Source organism: Podarcis muralis, chromosome 18 (assembly GCF_964188315.1).
Source record: "Podarcis muralis chromosome 18, rPodMur119.hap1.1, whole genome shotgun sequence".
Lineage (NCBI taxonomy): Eukaryota > Metazoa > Chordata > Lepidosauria > Squamata > Lacertidae > Podarcis > Podarcis muralis.
Window position 1 is genome coordinate 10,646,164 of NC_135672.1, and position 18,426 is coordinate 10,664,589.

Genomic DNA, 18,426 nt, shown 5'->3' on the forward strand with positions numbered 1-18,426 from the left:
TTATTATTATTATTATTATTCTGCAGATTGGGTGACGAGGATTGAGTACGGCGATAGATTTTGGGTCTGGGATGAAACATCTGGGTTATAACAGATGCTTGACTTGCAATCCTGTGTCTATTTACTCAGAATTAAGTCCCAACGGTAATTATTCTCAAGTGCTTTACCAAATGAGGGGTGCAGGTGGGCCTGAAAAAAACCCTGTCCATAATTTAAACTGCAAATTGGCTTAGTGGTTAGGGCTAACTGCCAGGGGAAATCACTCTGTACGTCCTCAGAGGCACTCTTGACCAGCCAGCACGCCGCAGGAGGCAGGCGTGAATTGTCGGTAGACCTGGCTAATATTTCGCTTGTGGGTTTGGGGTGTTTTATCACCAGTGTGTTGATAAAGCGATCAAATCGATCTAGTAGCTGTGCGGTCGCTGAGCCAAGATCCCCAAAGGAGATCAACGCAGAGGTTCCTTTGCTGGGACTAAATGGTGTAGAGAACAGGCAAGCTTGGCGGTTTCACAGGGCTCTTCGCCGCCAGCGCTCTGTTAATACCCGCAAGATTGCACATCTCCTTGGCCAAACCAGGCTGCTCTGCATCAAGAAATACTTCCTTGTCTTAACTTTCCTGTTCAGGGGCAGAAAGAGGTGCTTGAAGTAAATCAAAACTCTTTTTGTTGTTGTTTAGTTGTGTCCGCCTCTTCGTGACCCCCTGGACCAGAGCACGCCAGGCCCTCCTGTCTTCCACTGCCTCCCGCAGTTTGGTCAGACTCATGTCCGTAGCTTCGAGAACACTGTCCCAACATCTCGTCCTCCGTCGTCCCCTTCTCCTTGTGCCCTCCATCTTTCCCAACATCAGAGTCTTTTCCAGGGAGTCTTCTCTTCTTATGAGGTGGCCAAAGTCTTGGAGCCTCAGCTTCAGGATCTGTCCTTCCAGTGAGCACTCAGGGCTGATTTCCTTAAGAATGGAGAGGTTGGATCTTACAGTCCATGGGACTCTCAAGAGTCTCCTCCAGCACCACAATTCAAAAGCATCCATTCTTCTATGACCCTTCGCAAATAGGGGCACAGGGACCTTATACCAAATCAGACCACAGGTCCATCGATTCTAGCTCAATATTGCTTACAGTGACACAGCGTTAGAAATTCCTAAGAGGTTGCGACTGACTCTAAGTTCACCCAGTGAGCTTCCTAGCAGAGTGGGGATTCGAACTCTGATCTCCCAGGTACTAGTCTGACACTCTAACCCATGAATACACAAACTAAGTCCCGGGGGTCGGATCTGGCCCCATCGCATTCTCAATCCGGCCCGTGGACGGTCCAGGAATCAGCATGTTTTTTCATGAGTAGAATGTGTCCTTTTATTTAAAATGCACCTCTGGATTATTCGTGGGGCATAAGAATTCATTCTTTTCTTTTTCTTTTTCCAAAATATAGTCTGGCCCCCCACAAGGTCTGAGGGACAGTGGACCGGCCCCCTGCTGAAAAAGGTTGCTGACCCCTGCTCTAACCACTACTACACCCCACCGGCTTTCTAGAGCACGTCTGCTATGGGGCAGCTCTATAAATTATGTAGGTAAATAAATAGGGGGAAAGCAAAAATGTCCCTTAGAGAAGGATCCAAAATATTTTCCTTGAATCTGTTGTATTCTGGATTGTTTTGATAATTTCATGTGCTCTAAATGGCTTTGAGACACACACCCCTGAAATATACATCAAAATACTACTACTACTACTACTACTACTAATAATAATAATGGTGATAAAATCCATGGGGGGGGAATAGCACCTTGACATTCCATTGTGGCAACCATAACCTCAGTTTAAGGTAAAGGGACCCCTGACCATTAGGTCCAGTCGTGGCCGACTCTGGGGTTGCGGCGCTCATCTCGCTTTATTGGCCGAGGGAGCCGGTGTACAGCTTCCGGGTCATGTGGCCAGCATGACTGAGCCGCTTCTGGCGAACCAGAGCAGTGCACGGAAACGCCGTTTACCTTCCCGCCGGAGTGGTACCTATTTATCTACTTGCACTTTGAGGTGCTTTCGAATTGCTAGGTTGGCAGGAGCAGGGACCGAGCAACGGGAGCTCACCCCGTCATTGCGGGGATTCGAACCGCCGACCTTCTGAACGGCAAGTATACTGTTTCTTTCTGAGTTTCTAACACTGTCTGATGGGGACATAGGGAACTGCCTTCTACTGCGTCACACCACTGGCCCATCCATTTCAGGTTTGTCTGCAATGACGGGCAAAAGCTCTCCAGGTTTTTTCCAGTGGGTTTGGGTAAAATTCCAGCTCCAGCCCACCTCTGGGAAGGAAATGTGGCTTTTCTGCGGTGCAAGGGCATTTTCTTCACAGCTTCCTGGATTAAGGGTCTAAGAGCCCTGGCTGAAGAGAGGCAGAATTTGCTGAAAGGGATTTCAAAGAGTTGCAAGAGAAAGGGCCTTGGATTGGAGGACAAAGGCAGAGAATGGGACTAAGCGCAGCGTGCTACCACTTTAAACAGGGCTTCTCCCAGGGACTCCTGGGTAATGTAGTTTGCTAGGGCTGCTCAGAGCCCTTAGGACAGCCTTTCTCAACCTGTGGGTCCCCAGATGTTGTTGAACTACAACTCCCATCACCCCTAGCTAGCTAGCAAGGCCAGAGCTCAGGGATGATGGGAGTTGTAGTCCAACAACATCTGGGGAACCACTGAGCTAAGAGGATAGAGGGGAAGCTCTTCCATAGAGTCTGCATAAGCCAGGCTTCCTCAACCTCTGCCCTCCAGATGTTTTAAGACTACAATTCCCATCATCCCTGACCACTGGTCCTGCCAGCAAGGGATCATGGGTGTTGTAGGTCAAAAACATCTGGAGGGCCGAGGTTGAGGAAGCCTACCTTAAGCAAACTACAGCTCCCAGAATTACCGTATTTTTTGCTCTATAAGACTCACTTTTCCCCTCCTAAAAAGTAAGGGGAAATGTGTGTGTGTCTTGTGGAGCGAATGCAGGCTGCACAGCTATCCCAGAAGCCAGAACAGCAAGAGGGATTGCTGCTTTCACTGCGCAGCGATCCCTCTTGCTGTTCTGGCTTCTGAGATTCAGAATATTTTTTTCCTTGTTTTCCTCCTCCAAAAACTAGGTGCGTCTTGTGGTCTGGTGCGTCTTATAGAGCGAAAAATACGGTATTTGTGGGGACTGTTTAAAATGTTTTGATAACCACTTTAAACGCAGAGTGCAGATGGGCCCCGGGGGTCTTATATAAAACGGCAGCCCCCCCTCCAGCTCTGCAGACACCCAGGATAGCGTAAGAAAACTGAAACAAAACAGAACAAAAATTCCTTCCAGTAGCACCTTAAAGGTAAAGGGACCCCTGACCATTAGGTCCAGTCGTGGCCGACTCTGGGGTTGCGGCGCTCATCTCGCTTTATTGGCTGAGAGAGCCGGCGTACAGCTTCCGGGTCATGTGGCCAGCACGACTAAGCCGCTTCTGGCGAACCAGAGCAGCGCACGGAAACGCCGTTTACCTTCCCGCCAGAGCGGTACCTATTGATCTACTTGCACTTTGACGTGCTTTCGAACTGCTAGGTTGGCAGGAGCAGGGACCGAGCAACGGGAGCTCACCCCATCGTTGCGGGGATTCGAACCGCCGACCTTCTGATCGGCAAGTCCTAGGCTCTGTGGTTTAACCCACAGCACCACCCGCGTCTAAGGTAGCACCTTAGAGACCAACTAAGTTTGTTACTGGCGTGAGCTTTCGTGCGCATGCACACCTCTTAAGAAAACTGAGTTGGAGTGATCTAGAGACAGGCGGAACAATTTTACCAGCAGGGGGAATATTATTCTTTGGGAAAGGTGGGTTTTGGTGGGAGAGGATAACGCAAGCAGCAAGATGACGAGGAACCCCTACGAAGCCGTGTCATCTATAATCTGACACCCACAGGTTTAAAATCTGGGGTCCTTTGAGGTCGTGACGCACAGAGATGGAGAGATCTTGGGGGGTTTTTCCCCAACGTCTCCTCCTCCTCCTTTTTTCTGGGAAGCTGCTGAAGGGTGGCCCAATCCTGTCCGTGCTGAGCAAAGCCCCTTTGGGTCCTGAATGTGCTTCTTCGGGCAAAGACATTATTCCGCTCTGTTGTCTTATTGTCAGCCAAAACGGAACGGGGATCTGGAGCCGCTCTGGTTTGAGCCAGCAAAACAAGGGCACCCCCTGGTGGGGAAAGGGGAGATTTAAAAGCCCCAGGAACAATAGGTGGATGGGGGGGGGTTTAAGGCATATTTGGGGGTGGGGGTGGGGAGTCACGAGGGGTGACCAGGCCAAAGGGCTGAAATCGCCTGTCGGTGGTGAACCGCCGATCCCATAATATTTTTTTAAAAGGGGGGGGGGGGCTGTATGAAAGCTTAAGAGAGTTTCATAAGCAAAACGGTATATCTTTGATGCAGATTTCTTTTAAAAAATAATGTTCCTCCCCTCCCTCCCTTTTGACCTGTTTTTCAGAGGGAGGTAGATTTTTTTAAAGATCCAAAATACCCAAGTCATATATCTAATTCCTACTTACGGGTTTAAAGTGAAGGGCATGGCTGGTTTAGGTCCTTTAATTTCAACAGGCCTTACTCTGCTTAAACCTAACTCTGGTTAAACCACAGAGCCCAGGACTTGCCGATCAGAAGGTTGGCGGTTCGAATCCCCGCGATGACGGGGTGAGCTCCCATTGCTCGGTCCCTGCTCCTGCCAACCTAGCAGTTCGAAAGCACGTCAAAGCGCAAGTAGATAAATAGGTACCACTCCGGCGGGAAGGTAAACGGCGTTTTCATGCGCTGCTCTGGATCGCCAGAAGTGGCTTAGTCCTGCTGGCCACATGACCCGGAAGCTGGACGCCGGCTCCCTCGGCCAATAAAGTGAGATGAGCACCGCAACCCCAGAGTCGGCCACGACTGGACCTAATGGTCAGGGGTCCCTTTACCTTTACCTTTAACTCTGCACATTGGGGTTTAACACGTAGCGAGTGCCCTTTCAGGAAAAGGCTTGCAAGGGGTTTGGTAACAAGAGGTCCTCACCTACCCAAATAAATCTACGCCTGAATAGGTCACAGGGACTCTGCACTCTTGAGTCCAAAGCGGGCTCAGCCGGGCGAAAGGAAAAGGGTCATGTGCAGAGTGCAGTTTGCTGCCGAGGAAAGGCATTGCAGATAGATTCCAAAACAAAGGCCCTTGCCCTTTGCATTTTAAGCACCTGTCCCCCCCCTTACAAAGAATTCCGGGAACTGCAGTTTGCACCGCCACCGAGCCTCAATCCCTAGCGCCCTGGAACTACAGTTCCCACGATTCTTTGTGTGGAGGGTGCTTTAAATGGGCGCCAAATGTGCTTTAAATGTGGGGTGCAGATCTGCAAGGCAGGCCAGAGAGAGAGAGAGAGAGAGAGAGAGAGAGAGAGAGAGATCCTTTTTCGGCAAAATAAAGGGAAGCAGGAGAATTATGGGATGCACACTGCCACTGCTGGAAGGCGTGGAAAAAGTTAAGCGGAAAACACAGGCGCTGGGAAATGCCACCCAACCCTCTCCTCATGGGAGAGTGCTTTTTTTACGCACGGCCCTATCTTGTAGGAACAGAAGGCTGCCGGGTGAGGAAAACCTCCGAGCCATTCTGAAGACCCTCCCTTTGCCCCCAACTTTGGCCCAGTAAGCCCGAGGTCCTAGCAGGCTGCGAGTGCCACACTCAGCTTCCTTGGAAGATTGGCACCTCTTTGGCCTAAAAGCAAGCTTCTGGGTCACACTCTTTGTCCTTCTCTGACGAGGAGTCCCCGGCCACCCGGAAGCTTGCGACGCTTGGCAAAAGAGGGCCATGCCAGCCCCACCTTTGCCAGCAGCGCAACGGCCTTCCGCGAAATGCAAGAGCGCCGTCGCGGCTTCCCCCCCCCGACACTCGAGGTGTGCGCAGGTCCGAAAGCAGCGAGGCAGGAGGGTGCCCCATGCCGTACTCCTGAACAGCCTCTGCCAACCGCACAGGGCGTTTCGGGGGGAAAGAAAACGAACCCAAGTGCCCGAATGACACATTCTTGGCTCGCCCACTCGCCTCCTTTCTTAACCAAAGGCGCAGGGAAAGAGTTATGCGATAGTTCCCACCTCCAGAAGTCCTCAGAGCGAAGAGATCCCAGCCTCCAGCCTCTCCTCTTTCTCCCACGGAGGTTATTAGATAAGGGAGTAACTCTGGCTTATTTCAGCAGGGGAAGGAAACCCGGTGCCTCAGTGGAACAGGCGTGTGAAATGGGCGCAACAGGCTCGCGAAAGAGGCAGTCGCAATGGTTGCCTGGAACAACGGAGAGCCATCGCGGTGCGGTGGTTAGGCTGGGAGAGACCAGGGTTCGAATCCTGGCTCAGCCACAAAGCTGAGGGGCTTGGGGTGGGGGCACCCACCTCACAGAGATCAAATGAGCGCTAGGACCTGGGAGAGAGACCCTCACTCAGCCATGAAATTCACTGGGTCACCTTGGTGGCCTTGCCACTGCCTCTCAGCCCTGACTTACCTCACAGGGTTGTTTTGGGGGATTAAATGAGGAGGGGAAGAACTAGGTGCTCTACCTTGGGAAGAAGGTAAAGGGACCCCTGACCTTTAGGTCCAGTCGTGGCCGACTCTGGGGTTGCGGCGCTCATCTCGCTTTATTGGCCGAAGGAACCGGCGTACAGAGGGCCATGCCAGCCCCACCTTTGCCAGCAGTCTGTGCGTATTCAGCAGGACGTATTCAGTCACGTGGCCAGCAGGACGAAGCCGCTTCTGGCGAACCAGAGCAGCGCCGTTTACCTTCCCGCCGGAGTGGTACCTATTTATCTACTTGCGCTTTGACGTGCTTTCAAACTGCTAGGTGGGCAGGAGCAGGGACCGAGCGATGGGAGCTCACCCCGCCATTGCGGGGATTCGAACCGCCGACCTTCTGATCGGCAAGTCCTAGGTTCTGTGGTTTAACCCACAGCACCACCCGCGTCACCTTGAGAAAGGCGCCATATAAGTGCAATGAATCAAAATAAGAAATAAAGTGTGGAAACACACACACACACACACACACACACACACGGCCAAGGCTATTCTCCACTACTATCCAAACACAGGCCTAGTTTCCTTCCAGGCTTCTGAATACGCACAGACTGCATTTGACCAGGGAATAAACAATGGTGGTTCTCATGCGGCTGGGGTTCAAAGTGCAAGGTGCTTAGGTCAGCCAGGTGGGAGCTGAGCCCCTGCCCTTTCCAGAACCGAAATTAAGGTGCTGCCACACTCTTTGCGGGTGTGACACTGTGACATATGAGCCCAGGAACCCCTCCTGGAAGCGGCGCCCTAGAGGCATAAGGGCGGCGGCGGGGGGGGGGTCTGTCCTTGGAGGCTAAAGTAGCCCCCCCCTTTGATCGGGTTATGGAAATACGGGATGGGAAGAGGAAGAGGGCGGGGGGAACGGTGGACCAGATGAATGGGCAGCGTTAACAATGCGAGCGGGTGGGAGACGCACGGAGAGGAATATCTACGTGGGCAGAATACATTTCAGGGTGTGGGTCTTCTGTATGGTTTGCGTGGCTCCTCCGCCTCCCCAGTTTTTGGCAAAGCAAAAATCCGCCCCCCCGCAAAACCCCACAGCTGAATCGAGCAATGGGAGATGCCCTTCCGTCTTGAAAAATAAGCCAGTTAGATTAAGGACTGGAGTTTCCAAATCTAATTTCTCTCTCTCCAAAAGTGGTTTTCTTTCCACACATTTAAGGCACAAATTTGCCTTCCATTTCCGTAGCTGGACAGAGAAGTCCATGGAAAGAGGAGAGAGGCGGTGTTATATCAACCCCCCTTCAAAAAATGAAGAAAACACCCACCCACACAAACCCGAAAATTGTTTGCAGTTTTGCAGCTTCCCGAGAAACACCCGTGTGTGTGTGAATTAAGCCTCTAGCCCTCAAGGAAGGGAGCTTAGGCTGGGCTGTGTTGGGAAAGCTAAAGAGCACACAAGTCTCTCTTTTTCGGCACCCCCGACAGAAACATCAGACCAGGACGATTATTATTTTTCTCGCCGCCCCCCCCCAATAAAATCTCAAATGGTTTTGGTTTCGGGCTCTCTGCATCTGCATTTATCCTCGGCTTCTTGTTACTGGAACAAATCTACGAAAGCATATATATATATATATATATATATTTGCTTTCGTAGATTTTCACGGGTATAGGTATAGATATATATATATTTCTAGTGGTGTGTATTGGGGGGGGGAGGTAATCTTGTTTGGGCGGAGGGGGCCACCCGCACCCCACCCCGGAATTTGGCTGAGTCTCTTATCCGCAAGAACAGAAGATTATTCTTGAGGAGTATCTGGCTCTCGTCTCTCTCTAACACGGCAAGGGCGGGTAGTAGGGGGGGGGGGGACTCGGATGTAAAAGAAAGGAGCTTTTGATTAATGGTGTGAGTCTCCTCCTCCCCCCCCCCGCCCTCCGCAAGAGCCCCCTCTCCAAAAAAATAACCAGGGTATCCTTCGGAGAGCCTTCCCGATAACCCGGTGAAATTTCTTTATAAGGGGGGAGCAGAGAGAGAGAGAGAGAGAGAGAGAGAGAGAGAGAGAGAGAGAGAGAGAGAGAGAAAATGCAAATATCCATTGGCTGCTAGTTCGTGGGACTCCAGGAGGCCCGATCTGAGGCGCTTTCCCCGCTTGCTCGGGAGTAAGCTCCACGGCGGCGCGCGCTTTGCAAGCTTACTCAGTGAAGCAAGTCTCATGGGTTACGTGTGTGTGTGAATTGACCCTCTCTCTGTGTGCTTGTAAGGCAGACGTGTGTGTGTGTGTGTGTGAGAGAGAGAGAGAGAGAGAGAGAGAGAGAGAGAGAGAGAGATAGACCCGTGTGTGCACGAAACAGACGTGCGTTCGTGTACAATAGACCCGTGTGAGTCTGTCTGTTCGATAGACCAGTGCGTGCGTAAAAACGCACAGCCGCAGTGGCAATTGAAACTCAAACGCGTGACGGATTTTTCACGGTGGAAAGACTGGTTTTGATTTCTGCCTGCCTGCCCCCACCTCCCCTAACCCTTCTCCTCACAGAAGCCCCAGCGACGACATGGAAAATGTCAAAGGGATCTTCTGAAATGTGATCCACGCGAAGGAGGCTTGAGCGAGGCCAGGCGTTTCCCTGGGAACTCTTTTGTCTAGCCGGTTTGGAGAGGAGCCCGTTTGAGAGCATTTCCCTTCGAGATGGGGGTGGGGGGTGGGAATGGGTGGGGGAAGGAATTGCCGAAGCGGCGCAGGATTCGACCCCGGACGAGCAAGAGCCAGGCACGGACGGGCCCCACCGCCCGGGTGTGGGGAAAATGATCTCCTTACAAGAGAACCCAAACCGCGTCGGGCCATAAAGGGACTCACCAAAATCCGCCAGGAGACGCCGCCTTCTCCGCCGAATCGCTCCCGAAAACGAAATAAAAAAAAAACCCTTTCAGGAAATTTCTCCCCAAAGCGGAAAATTGTATCCTTTGTCTCCAGACGGGTTGGCAGGTCCTCACGTGGCGGGGAAACCCTTCGGGAGAAGAAAATATCCTTTCTTGAGGATGTGGCAAGGGGGAAAGAAAAAAAAGCGCAAGGTGAATCTCGCCCCTTCCCTACAAAGAGGGAGGAAAAATATGTATGTAATCCTTCTCCAGAGGCGTCGTCCGCTTTGCCTGTGGTGCTCAGCCGAGTCTCTCGCTCCTTCCAGCCAGCAGCGCTGCGGTTTTGCGTGGTTTCTTTTTTTTATTAAATGAAATGTTCGGGAGGTGCGCGAAAAGTTTTTATCCCACACAGAACCCAAGGGCTGACAGTCACATTATGCTGGGTGGGGCTTGGGAGAGGGAGGAGGAGGAGGGAGGGAGGGAGGGAGGAGGAGGGAAAGAATGAGAGGGAGAGAAAAGAGCCCTGCTGAGCATTGCAGACTCAGCAAAGGGATTTGCACACTGGCGCTGACGCAACACTGAGCATAGACGGCCGCTTGCCAGACTTTGGCTGCCACTCTCTCTCCCTCCCTCCCTCTCTCTTTCTGGGCCAGTTGCCCGTGGCGGCCGCTCCATGCTTCCCACTCGGCGTCCTGCCACAAGCCCCCAAACCAGACAACCTTACGAGTTGCAAGGGCTCCCCAAAGGTCATCCAGCCCAACCCCGTGCAATGCAGGTAAACGGTAAAGGGACCCCTGACCATTAGGTCCAGTCGTGACCGACTCTGGGGTTGCGGCGCTCATCTCGCTTTACTGGCTGAGGGAGCCGGCGTACAGCTTCCGGGTCATGTGGCCAGCAGGACTAAGCCGCTTCTGGCGAAACCAGAGCAGCGCACGGAAACGCTGTTTACCTTCCCGCTGGAGCGGTACCTATTTATCTACTTGCGCTTTGATGTGCTTTCGAACTGCTAGGTTGGCAGGAGCAGGGACCGAGCAATGGGAGCTCACCCCGTCATTGCGGGGATTCGAACCGCTGACCTTCTGATCGGCAAGTCCTAGGCTCTGTGGTTTAACCCACAGCGCCACCCGCGTCCCTGGGTACAGTGGTACCTCGGGTTAAGTACTTAATTCGTTCTGGAGGTCCGTTCTTAACCTGAAACTGTTCTTAACCTGAAGCACCACCTTAGCTAATGGGGCCTCCTGCTGCTGCTGCACAATTTCTGTTCTCATCCTGAAGCAAAGTTCTTAACCCGAGGTATTATTTCTGGGTTAGTGGAGTCTGTAACCTGAAGCGTCTGTAACCTGAAGCGTCTGTAACCTGAAGCGTCTGTAACCCAAGGTACCACTGTATCTCATTTCTTGTCAGAATCCATCGGTTTGGGTCCTCCCCTCTGGAGCCGCAGAACAATAGCCTGGCTCCATCTCCCATGTGACAACAGCCTTTCAGATATGCTAACGCCTCTTCTCCAGGCTAAACATACCCAACCCAGATACTGCAGTTCCTCTGTCCCCATTCCACCCCATAATAATAATAACACAGTGGTACCTTGGTTCTCAAACTTAAGCCGTTCCAGAAGTCCGTTCCAAAACCAAGGCGTTCCAAAACCAAGGCGCGCTTTCCCATAGAAAGTAACGCAAAATGGATTAATCCGTTCCAGACTTTTATAAACAACCCCTAAAACAGCAACGGAACATGAATTTTAATATCTAACGAGACCGTTGATCCGTAAAATGAAAGCAAGAAACAATGTACTGCAGTCGCACAATCCATCCATCAGTAGCTGAACCGGGTTCCACACAGTCACAAAAACAAAACGAAAAAGAGCCGCAAAAACAAAAATGCAAAATAAATAGCAAAAAAGGACAGACCTCAGTGTCACACTCAGATCGGAAGCGTAACACTCAAAACGGAGCACGTTCGGCTTCCGAAAAAAGTTCACAAACCGGAACACTTACTTCCGGGTTTGCAGTGTTTGGGTTCCAAGTTGTTTGAGTACCAAGGCGTTTGAGAACCAAGGGACCACTGTAATAGATTATCAGGTCTGTGAGGACAGGATGCCAGACTTAGAGGGACCCAGGCTTTGAAATCTGCCAAGCCAAGCTATCAGCCCGCTTACGACCGGGTGAAGGTGCCCGGGTGCCAAGATGGCGTCTGAGATCTCCACCATCTGGAAGTGCATGCCTGGGGATCCTTGGATCGGGACCGTTTTCACACGCCAAGACCCCACCCTGTAGAATTCTACCCCTTATATTTTATCTGCACCGTTGGAACGAATTTCAGGAACCCAAATGCTCTTCTGTGCAGCTTGAGCAGGAGCAATGAAGGACGTTATTGTGAATTGTCGTCGCTTGTCTTCGCTTCCCCTGCTCACGGTTGTGAAGAATATTCTTAAGTTAGGTCCGTGTCACCATTAAGAAAAAGAGGTCAACAAATATGTGGACTGTCCCTGGATCAAGTGACTTTTCTTCTTTCAGTTCTCAAAGCTCTTAACCCAGCTCAGCAGAATCAATCACAGTCAGCCGATCCTTTGACAAATAGGGCTTTAGAGCTGTTTTACCCCCCAAAATGGCAACAAGACATTCCGTTCTTGTGAATCATGCCTATTGGGAGTCCGTCAGCCCCAGGGAGTCGACACCAGGGCCTTTTTAGTGGTGGCTCCCCATCACTAGAAATGTGTGCCGAATGCGAGCTGACAGGTGTCCCAAAGCAGTCTTGGTCACCGCATAAGCCACACGGGTGGGTCAGGCTGCTGAGGGGATTGCTCATGGGCTGAGCTGGTCTCTGACCCCCCTGTGACTCAGTCGTCACCAACCCATTACTCAGATTTCTCCCCTGTCTGTGCCCCCCTCCAATAGCTGACCTTCTGCATCAGGACAACAAAATCCCAGCCAGCGTTGACATCACCGAACTAGACACATCCATGGTCTGACTCTGTACGAGACCCCTTCTGCAGCTGGCAGAGCAAGGGACTCTTCATCTCAAGGTTGCGGGTTCGAATCCTGAGTGGGACAAAAAAATTCCTACATTGCAGTGGGTTGGACTACATGACCCTTGTGGTCTCTTCCAAGTCGATAATTCTAGGATTCCATGACTCTGTTTCTCTTTAAACCAGCCCTTTGTTATCCAACATGAGGACTAGAGCCTTGTCTTTTTGTTTTTAAAAAGAGAGAGTTTTCCATGCAGAAGGCACCAATCAGGGCGGGGCAGGGAGAAGGGCCCAGTGTAGTTAACACTGAGATAATGGATTAGTGGTTTGCCTTCGCAGAAAGCAGCTTCCTTTGAAAAATTGAGAACGATGAGGGCTGGATTCTTAGCTGTTCTTTAGGAAGAGCTCATCTCTGTTTTGCATGCTGGAGGGAAGCAAATCCAGCAGGTGTAAGCCATGGGTAGGCAAACTAAGGCCCGGGGGCCGGATCCGGCCCAATCGCCTTCTCAATCCGGCCAGGAATCAGCGTGTTTTTACATGAGTAGAATGTGTGCTTTTATTTAAAATGCATCTCTGGGTTATTTGTGGGGCATAGGAATTCGTTCTTTTCAAAATATAGTCCACCCCCCCACAAGGTCTGATGGACAGTGGACCGGCCCCCTGATGAAAAAGTTTGCTGACCCCTGGTGTAAGCCGAGACCAAGCAGGGAAGCGTCCTCTGAGCATATCCAGAGTGCCGTTTGCAGAACAGGGCTTTCCTGAAAACGGGCGAGGTTTCTTGGGCTTCCGAGGCTGATATGCCTGGCGTGAATTGGTAAAGGTAAAGGGGCCCCTGACCATTAGGTCCAGTCGTGGCCGACTCTGGGGTTGCGGCGCTCATCTCGCTTTACTGGCCAAGGGAGCCGGGGTACAGCTTCCGGGTCATGTGGCCAGCAGGACTAAGCCACTTCTGGCGAACCAGAGCAGTGCACGGAAACGCCGTTTACCTTCCTGCTGGAGTGGTACCTATTTATCTACTTGCACTTTGACGTGCTTTCGAACTGCTAGGTTGGCAGGAGCAGGGACCGAGCAACGGGAGCTCACCCCGTCATTGCGGGGATTCGAACCGCCGACCTTCTGATCGGCAAGTCCTAGGCTCTGTAGTTTAACCCACAGTGCCACCCGAGTCCCGGCGTGAATTGGAGCCTGCCCTTAAAAGGATTTTTAAAAAACCCAATGGTGGCCAGGCAGGCAGAAATCCAACCGGCGAAGCTCCCCCCGCCCCTTGTTTGCCCGGCCGAAAAACATTTCCTTTGTTTGTTTGCGGCTCTCGCCCAGAACACTCAGCCGATGCCTCAGAGCCCAACCGTGTTTCTGGGTGAATCAAAAAGTCTAAACAGAAAATGACAAATGAGAGCTGTTTTTTTTGCGGGCTGAGTCACTGGATCTCAAGGACAGGGAAATGAAAACATACGGGCAGCGAAAGAGGAAACAGTAGCAAGGAGGGAGAGGGAGAATTCAGGTCACCTTGTATCCTTACAGAGGTGTAGGGGCTTGGCGGCTGGGCATTTGTTTGGCATTCAGATGGTAGTCAAGGTGCTAGACCTCAAGGTCATCTCCAGTAAATACTCCTGATTTGAGACAAATACCTGGACGCGGGTGGCACTGTGGGTTAAACCACAGAGCCTAGGACTTGGCGATCAGAAGGTCGGTGGTTCGAATCCCCCCAACGGGGTGAGCTCCCGTTCCTTGGTCCCTGCTCCTGCCAACCTAGCAGTTCGAAAGCACGTCAAAGTGCAAGTAGATAAATAGGTACCACTCCAGCGGGAAGGTAAACGGCGTTTCCGTGCGCTGCTTTGGTTCGCCAGAAGTGGCTTAGTCCTGCTGGCTACATGACCCGGAAGCTGTACGCCGGCTCCCTTGGCCAATAAAGCGAGATGAGCGCCACAACCCCAGAGTGGTTGTGGTTTAACCCACTAGTGGTTAGAGCATTGCATTAGGAGCGGGGAGAGATCAGGGTTCGAATCCCCAGCCCTTGGCCACGAAGCTCGCCGGGTGACCTTGGCCCAGCAACTGCCACTCCGCGCCAGCCACCTCGTTGGTCGGAAAAAGCTGGAATATAAATGCATTCATGAATGAGACTAATACGACGCGTCTCCTTTGAAAGGAAGGGTCTGTGCCGCTGCGGCGGCGCAGGATCGGGGCTTCAAAGCCCTTCCACCGATCCTGCCAGGACACTTTTTGTCAGCTGAGCAGCCTCCACTCCCTGCAAACTCTTGACGTAGGCAAGGCTTGCAGATATATTTATCTCTTCCTCTGTGTAAACGCTCGACGACGCACACGGGCCCCTGCCAGGAACGGCGTCGCAAGGTGGGAGGGAGCTGTGTTCGGATTGCACAAATAGATTTGTATGCGTTCAGTGTGTGTGTGTGAGAGAGAGAGAGAGGGCTGGGAGCAGAGCAATCACAGCCTTGGCAAGTCCAGGAAGCGGTGACCTTTCCTTTCTTCCTCTCCATCTACGTAACCTGAGTCACCTTCCCTGACAGTCAGGAGGTGCTGCCCTGGTTTCCAGGCCCAGGCTTTCGAACAACAACAACCACAGGTCGAAATCCAACAGGGAGAGCGCCGCCTCGCCACTGCACTCGGCAGGATACCCGAAGCCCTTTCCTGTACAGTCATACCTCGGGTTACAGACGCTTCAGGTTGCCTGTTTTCGGGTTGCACACTGCGCCAAACCCGGAAATACTGACACGGGTTACTTCTGGGTTTTGGCGCTCGCGCATGCACAGAAACGCCGAATCGCAACCCGCACATGCGCAGATGTGGCGCTGCGGGTTGCGAACACTGTGAGTTGCGAATGTGCCTCCCGCACGGATCACGTTCGCAACCCGAGTGTCCACTGTTACCGTATTTTTCACTCTATAGGACGCACCAGACTATAAGACGCACCTAGTTTTTGGAGGAGGAAAACAAGAAAAAAAAAATATTCTGAATCTCAGAAGCCAGAACAACAAGAAGGATCGCTGCGCAGCGAAAGCAGCGATCCCTCTTGCTGTTCTGGCTTCTGGGATAGCTGCGCAGCCTGCATTCGCTCCAGAAGACGCACACACATTTCCCCTTACTTTTTAGGAAGGAAAAAGTGAGTCTTATAGAGCAAAAAATAAGGTATTTTTGTTTTTAGCTCTTCTGACAGTTTCTACGGAACTTGTAGCATATATCCAACACGAAAAACAGCGACCATTTGTTGTCGGCAAAGGACAGCTGGACATATAAAGGGCCCCATTACCTTCAGTAGCTTAGGGCCTCATCAGACCTAAATCTGGCTCTGGGCGCGTAGTTAAACTGCGGAACTCACTGTCACAGGGCGCAGTGACGACCCTTGGATTGCTTTAAAAGAGGACTGGACGAATTTGTGGAGGAGGCAAAGTTCTATCGATACAATAATACGATACGATAATCTTTGTCATTGTCCCATACAGAACAACGAAATTCAAAAATCTACATCAGACATTCAAAAACCAACAAGCCTGCTATCCCATCTATCCCAGCCTGGTTAGCCCCCTAAAAGCTCTGATACCCCATCATTAAATTCAATATACTCCCATACAGACTACCTTACACTGCGTTTAAAACTCAAATTGCACTTGGATAGAAACTGTTTCTCAGGCGGCTAGTCCTAGTCTTTATAACCCTGGACCTTCTTCCAGAAGGCAGTAGCTGAAAGAGATCATTTTCGGGGTGCGCACTATCCTGCGCTATCTCTGCAGCTTTCTAATGGCGCCTGGAAGCATTAATAATAATAATAATAATAATAATAATAATAATAATAATAATAATAATTTGTTATTTATACCCCGCCCATCTGGCTGGGTTTCCCCAGCCACTCTTCCAACAAAACACTACAATACAAGGTACCTTGATCCCAGGTAGGGAAATGGCTAGTCCGTAGGTGAGGAAGGGAAACAAAAGGTAGTCTCAAGAAGAAAACCTTTTCCTGCTAGTTCAGACTGTTTGCAGAACCTTGAAGCCTGCCAGGTGTGTTTGTGTGTGTGTGTGTAAAGCTGGGCTGCTGCGTTGCACCATCTTCCTGTGGCCTTTGCACTCAAAGGTGTGGGTCGTGTCTCCAGGCAGAATTTGTAAGAGGAATGTTTGCAAAGGGCAGGAGGTAAGCCATGCCATGGAAGAATCCCAAAGTCTGAGAATCTTGCCGGGTGGGGAGCGTGAAGGAATCTGTGCTAGGCTGACCCAGAGATGGAAAGAAGACGAAGTCCCTACAGAGAAGAATGGCAGATTAAATCGATGGATTGTGCCAAAATGGCAAAAAAGGACCAGAAGAATCCTAACAGGAGGAGAGAGGGGAGGAAAAGTTTGGATGGAGTCGAAGTTGAGTGGACTTTCCCCTCCTGGACTTATCTCGCTTGACCCGGAAACTGCAACTAATCCAGAATGCGGCAGCCAGACTGGTGACTGGGAGCGGCCGCTGAGACCACATAACACCAGTCTTGAAAGACCTACATTGGCTCCCAGTACATTTCCGAGCACAATTCAAAATGTTGGTGCTGACCTTGAAAGCCCTAAACGGCCTCGGTCCAGTATACCTGAAGGAGCGTCTCCACCTCCATTGTTCTGCCCGGACACTGAGGTCCAGCGCCGAGGGCCTTCTGGCTGTTCCCTCGCTGCGAGAAGTCAAGTTACAGGGAACCAGGCAGAGGGCCTTCTCGGTGGTGGCGCCCGCCCTGTGGAACGCCCTCCCACCAGATGTCAAAGAGAAAAATAACTACCAAACTTTTAGAAGACATCTGAAGGCAGCCCTGTTTAGGGAAGCTTTTAATGCTTAATAAGTTATAGTATTTTAGTGTTTTTGGGACCCGGGTGGCGCTGTGGGTTAAACCACAGAGCCTAGGACTTGCCGATCAGAAGGTTGGCAGTTCGAATCCCGCTGCTCGGTCCCTGCTCCTGCCAACCTAGCAATTTGAAAGCACCTCAAAGTGCAAGTAGATAAATAGGTACCGCTCCGGCGGGAAGGTAAACGGCGTTTCCGTGTGCTGCTCTGGTTCACCAGAAGTGGCTTAGTCATGCTGGCCACATGTATGATATTTTAGTGTTTTTTGGTTTCTATGGAAGCCGCCCAGAGTGGCTGGGGAAACCCAGCCAGATGGGCGGGGTACAAATAATAAATTATTATTATTATTATTATGTACGCCGGCTCCCTCGGCCAATAAAGCGAGATGAGCGCCGCAACCCCAGAGTCGGGCACGACTGGACCTAACAATCAGGGGTCCCTTTACCTTTACTATTTTAGTGTTTTGTTGGAAGCCGCCCAGAGTGGCTGGGGAAACCCGGCCAGATGGGTGGGCTAATAATAATAATAATAATAATAATCCTTCTAAGCAGGGGCAAGAGGGATCTCGAGGCAGCATGGAAATGTCAGAGGGAGGGACTCCCCCCCCCCCCGGCTGCAGGTCTCCACCCAGGCGGGAGGTGCCAAGTCCCTCTTGACTCTGTGTGTGGGAGAAACTCAGGCACAGCCCAGGAATAGCCAAAGGAGGTTTGTAGCAGGTCAGGGTGTGCTGAGAGGCGTCTTTTGAGCTAGGCAAGCTGTGTGGGAGAAAGCTGGAGCCAACCGGAGCCATCCCTTACCTGAGATTGAGGGATTTAAGAGGCATGTGTAGGAGACGGCTCGCGGCCTAGGAATAGCTGGAGGAGCCACAGGTCGGGGTATTAGCACAGCTGTGTGGGAGCGTTGTCGAGAGATTGAGGGCATGTGCGTGACCCATAGCTGTCGACTTTCAGATTTGAAAATAAGGGAACAGCAACCTCGAAAATAAGGGTTCAGTAGCCTCACCTGTCCTGGGGACAGTCTACGGCAGGGGTTTGCAACCTTTAAGACAAAAAGAGCCACTTGGACCCGTTTCCGAAGGAAAAAAACCCTGGGAGCCGCAAAACCGGGAAGGTGACTAACGCACGCACCGCCCCCATGCGACGTCACAGCCAGTACAGCGCCCGCCACAGTGGGGAGTGTCGGGGCGCACAATGTGCCTCCTCCCCTCGCTAGTATCTGCCCCGGAGCCGCGGCAAAGGTGTAAAAGAGCCACATGCGGCTCCGGAGCCGCAGGTTGCAGACCCCTGGTCTACGGGATAT

The 18,426-nt window shown here is 51.6% G+C and overlaps 1 protein-coding gene across 1 annotated transcript in view; it reads right to left on the reverse strand.

The window, feature by feature from the left end:
- MIDN (midnolin) overlaps positions 1-9,770 on the reverse strand; it is a 44,119-nt gene extending 34,349 nt beyond the window's left edge. The window contains exon 1 of the mRNA XM_028713387.2: positions 9,339-9,770. The gene's annotated coding sequence lies outside the window, so the exon portion shown is untranslated. The remainder of the gene's footprint in view (positions 1-9,338) is intronic.
- Between the last annotated feature and the right edge of the window lie 8,656 nt (positions 9,771-18,426).